Below are 5,419 nucleotides of genomic sequence, written 5' to 3'. Positions count from 1 at the left end.
CACTGCTCTGTGGATACAAAGAAAGGGGGGGTAAGCAATCCTTGTCCTCAGGGTGGTCCCAGCCTAATATAGGGAATAAAAACATTAAGAAGCATTTGAAATTTGATGAATGCAATAAACAATCCATAATTGATAGGTAAACATAACAAAATAAATGAGGAAACACAACAATAATGAGATGGGAATTTCAGGAGTAGGATGTGGTGTACATAGTCAGACATGGCGGCTGTGGCAGTTGACTTTCCGTAAGTGCTTTTTTCCTTTGTTATATGAAGGAGTTTGCTAGGAATTCATATTAAGGGGAAATAACTGTGATGTAAAAACAAAAGCCAACAAATAAACCTTTTTTAAAAAAAAACATGCAAAAACACCTGTGAGGAAAACATATTGATGACTCTTACTTATCTCACTAATAACTTATTGTGGATTAGTTTATCATGTGTTTTGTTCCAGTTTATGATGATAGAGAACAGGGAGAGTTAAGAGGAAAGAAAGAAAAAGAAAATAAGATGGCAGTTTTGCCTAAGGTGAAATATAAAATTGCTCTGGGGCAGTCTCCCAGTAACACCATTGTGGCTGTTAAGCACACTGCCTTGAAAATAAGCAAGGTCACCAGTTATTGCCCTATGACTTTTTTTAGTCAAACGCCTTCCCTTGCAGGAGGTATCATACATATTTATTCAAATAAGTTTAAATCACCACATCTTACTCCTTTTCTGGCATAGGATTGGGGAGGAGGGGGTGGAATGGGAGTTAGAGGGAGAATCTTTAAAATCATGTATATCAAATCCCCCCAGTTTGTAAAAAGAGGAAACACATTTAGAGAAGGAAAGTGAAAAAGGAAGCTGTTGTCCCCCCAAGGCAGAAGTCAAGCCCAAGGCCTTGAAGGCCAAGAAGGTGATGGAGAAGCATGACCGTAACCACAAAAAGGAGAAGATCTGGACATCCCCTACCTGCTGGCTCCCAAGACACCAAGGCAGTCCAGATAAGTGCTCCTTGGAGAAACAAGCTTGATCCCCGTGCCATCATTAAGTTTCCCATACCCACGAGTCTGCTGTGAAGAAGATTGAGGAAAACAACATCCTCATCTGCACTGTGAATGTCAAGGTCAACCAGCGATAAAGAAGCTGTATAATGCGTCCAAGGTCTACGCCCTGATTCATCCTGAGAGAGAGAAGGCCCTTGTGCGCCTTGCTCCAGGCCCCAATGCTCTAGAAGATGCCAATAAAACTGGATTATCTCTCCCACTTCTCCTACAATAAAAACTTTTCCAGGAAAAAAAAAGGTAAGAAAGGCAGCTAACTTACTTTGCAACCTTGGCTAAACTTCTCTGGACCTCAATTTCCTATGGTGTAAAATGAAAGAAATGGACTAGAAAATCAGAAGGACTACACCCAACTCTGACCCTCTCTCCATTCTACAGTCTGGTTGATCTGAAGTAAATAGGCATAAAAGAAGGGGTTGACGTAAATATCTTCTAAACTCCATCTAAAATTTAAATTGTATGAATTTTTAAGATTTTCTTTTCCTGCCCTGGTATTCATTGATCTCTAAACTTTTTAAAAATAAATTTGTATTGATATCTTTTGTTTTCACATCTACATTTCCCTCTCCTGTTGTCTTCCAAGAGCTAGCTATTCCTTAAAACAAAGAATAATAAAGATTTAAAAAAAAATTCACCAAGTTTACCAAAACATATTAAAAATCTGGCATTACATAAAGTGTTCCAACCCCACCTCTACAAAGAAGACTGGGAGCTGTCTTTTAATGTTTTATCTTTAGAATCAATTGATCCATAAGTGATGTAGTAGATAATGTCTAGAAACTGGAATCAGGAAGGTGAGTTTGAATCTTGCATCAGACAGTTACCATCTATGTAAGCTTGGGCAAATAAATCATTTCACCTCTCTGTGACTCAGTTTCCTCATCAATAAAATGGAAGTAATAAGACTTCACAGAACTGTAATTAAGACTCAAATGAATTAGCATATATAAATGCTTTGCTTATATATAAATATAATAATATTTATAAGTTATAAATGTATTATATAAATAATAAATTTATAAATAATATGCAAACCTGTAATATAAATATATATAACATATAAATGCTACCGATTTTTTTTTAACAAGGGGGCAGTTGTATAATGGAGAAAGCACTGTATTTGGCATCAGAGAATTTAAGTTCAAGTCCTTTCCAAATTTGACTTCATTTTTTATTAAGAAAATAGAGGCCATCACCCTGTGATCTCTTTCTTTTTCTTTACATCTCAAAATCCTTTACTATTAATTGCCCACTTTCTCTGTCTTTATTCCAGGGTCTTCTCCTTACCAAGGCCAAACCCTCTACCCAAGATGAACTGCCAGATCAGATGGTCTTGTCCCATTCCTCATTCAAACCACTCTCTCCCACCTCTCTCAACAGACTCCCCTGGAAACCGTATCTTCTCTCTTTTTAACACTTCCATCTCTCCCAGTCTACTAGTCCCTTCCCTGAGGCTTTCGAACATGCCCAGGTCTCCATCCATTGCCAACCCCATTCTTAAAAACAAAAACAAACAAAAAATCTCCACTTGGACCCACCACCTTCTGCAGCTGTTAACCTTTCACCTCCCATCTTTATTTGTTGTGGTCACTTTCTTTCCTCTCATTCTCAGCACTTGTGGACCCGACTTCTGACCTTACCACTTAACTGAAACCACTTCCTCCAAAGTTACCAATGAGCTTATAATTGTCAAATCTGAAGGCCTGTTCTCAGTTCTCATCCTGACCGTCTGTTGCTGAGTTTGATGCTGTTGACCACTCTCTCCTCCTGGACATCCTTTCTGCTCTGGGTTATAATATCCTTGCTTTCTCTTGATTATCTTCCTAACTCTCAGATTTCTTTGGTCTCCTTTGCAGGATCCTGACACCTCATTGTGAGAACACCCCAAGTCTTCATCCAGCTTCTTTTTCTATAAGTTCTCCCTTGCTTATCTCCTCAGATTTCATGGGTTCATAGAGATGAATGTGGATGATTCCCAAATCTGTATATCCAACCCCCCTCTCTCCTTTGTACTAGTGCTGCATTGTCATCTGACTATTAGAAATTTCCCACTAGATGTCCCATGGGAAATCTCAAACTCAACACAAATAAAACAGAACTCTCTTTCTCCCCAAAGTCACCTTTCTTCCACCCTTCTATTTCTCATCAGGGTACCCTCATCCTTCCTGTCACCCAGAATCATCCTTGATTCCTTGGATTCTTGCTCATCCTGCCCATATCTAATTCATCACCAAGTGTTATTGATTCCACCTCCACAGCATCCCTCACATCCATTGCATTATCTCCTCTCACAGCTACCTCCCTAGTTTGAGCACTCTTCCCTTCTTATCTGTAGTTTTGCAATAGTTTCCTAATTGATCTCATTGCTTCATCTCACTCCTCTCCAATCTATCTTCCACACAATTGTCAGATTGATTTTCCTAAAGCATAGAACTGACCACTCCCCTGTTCAATAAGCTCTAGTGGCTCCCTATTGCTTCTAGGATCAGACACAAATTTCTCTGTTTGGCAGTTACAGTCTATTACAACATGGCTCCTGCCTACCTTTCCAGGCTTTTCATATACTCTATATGGCAGCCAAATTGGCCTCTTTGTAGTTTGTAATACATACCAATCCTTCTCCTTCCTTTCTCCCTTTGCCTTACCTTTGCCTCATCATATTCCTCCCTCTTTTCAAAGCTAGAGTATGAACTCATACTATAAGGTCTTTCCTAATCTTCCAAACTAAGTTTCCCCTCTCCTCCAATTACTTTGTATTTCCCTTATATAAATTTTAGCTTGATTTTTCTGTATATAGAATGTGCGTTCCTTGAGAACAGCAACTATCTCATCTTTGCCATCAGATTGACAGTATCTAGCACAGTGCCTGACAAACAGTAGGTACTTAATGCTTGTTTATTGCTTAAATTATTAGTTGTTTGAACTTAGGCAAATAATTCGCCCTCTCTGAGACCCTGTGTCCCTATCTGTAAAATGGAGAGAATAACTCTTGCCTTTTCCCCAACAACCTTTGTATTTCTTAAGGCAATATAGAAATATACAAGGCTATTTTGAAAAGATAATCCCTTCCTACCACCCCACTCATACCTCCTCTCCAGTCTTCTAATTCATGTCTCAGAGGAAATCTTAACAAACAATCCCTTGAAAGACTGCTGTCCATTAGTTGGCCCAAGGACCAGCACTCTAATCATCATGTTAATGAGCAGAAGTGCACTTACCCAGACTGGATGAAACTTTATAAGACTTTCCCGCTTAATGGCTGAAATCTTTGGGGGACGGGGAAGGAGAAGAACGGGTAGACTGTGCATTTACATATTAGACAGGAAGACTAAACTAATATATAATAAAGGTACAATATAGGTTTTATCCCTGAAGGAAAGCAGACAACTTTAGGGTCATCCATGTAAAAAGTAGAACTTAAAACAATAACTCAGTTGAAAAATAAATGTTGATCTATTCTTTGTTTTACACCTTGGCTAGCTTACCCACAAGGGGTTGAGTGGGGGAAAAAAGAGGGTTAGGGGATAGTTGGAGAGGGGAGAAAAAGAAAGCTTCAGGTCACAGGGAGGTCTGACTGAAATTCGTAGCATTTATTTGTCTGTAGCTCTCATTTCACAATAAATCATGCCTTATGACAGCTCCTGGATCATTTTCTTCTGTTATTATTTAACTCATGCATCAACATTTAACATTTCACATATTTTTGCTCTGTCTCCCAAGAGAGACTATAAACTCCCAGAGGGGAAGAAACATACCTCTAATTCCCACACATGCTTAGCAAGGGCTGTGCATACAGTAGGTACTTTAAAAAAAAAATCTGCTGACTGATTCATTACCATCATCAAAAGCATTTATCAAGCACCTGCATAGTGAGATGCAGTAGAAAGCCTTTGCCTCCATTTTTCCTATATCTCCTCCCTGCACACACTTTAATTCGGTTGACTGCATCCCTGAGTATTTCTGTGTAGGTGGACACTCCAAATACGAACAACCAAGAAGCTCCTTGTCAGTTCCTATTCCAGAAGAAAGAAGGTAGATCTGTGTGTATTGTACTGGATTGGCTCTGAAGTTACATTCAAAGATTACCCAAGCACCTGGAGATTCAAGAATTCCCATTTTACAGCTCTCTGGAGGTGTTACATAGAGACTTAGTGGAATGTTTTTTATGACATTTTCTATTAATGACTTTACTGAACACATAGATTATATCCTTAAATTTAAAGATGGTCCTAAGCTTGGAAGGATGTCTCATAGGATGGTAATATCAAGGTCCAAAAAGATCTCAACAGAGTGGGAGAGGAGGAGTTCAATCCAACAAAGGTTAAATTTAATTGGGATAAATGTAAATGCCTGGGCTAAGATTCAAAGAATCGA

General features: G+C 38.8%; 1 pseudogene; it reads left to right on the top strand.

Moving 5' to 3' along the window:
- The first annotated feature begins 219 nt into the window (after positions 1–219).
- On the top strand, positions 220–1,977 carry LOC116421010 (annotated as a pseudogene).
- Positions 1,978–5,419: the final 3,442 nt, after the last annotated feature.

This window comes from Sarcophilus harrisii, chromosome 2 (assembly GCF_902635505.1).
Source record: "Sarcophilus harrisii chromosome 2, mSarHar1.11, whole genome shotgun sequence".
Taxonomy (NCBI): Eukaryota; Metazoa; Chordata; class Mammalia; order Dasyuromorphia; family Dasyuridae; genus Sarcophilus; species Sarcophilus harrisii.
Note: the sequence above shows the minus strand (reverse complement) of the source record. Positions and strands in the feature narration are given on the sequence as shown.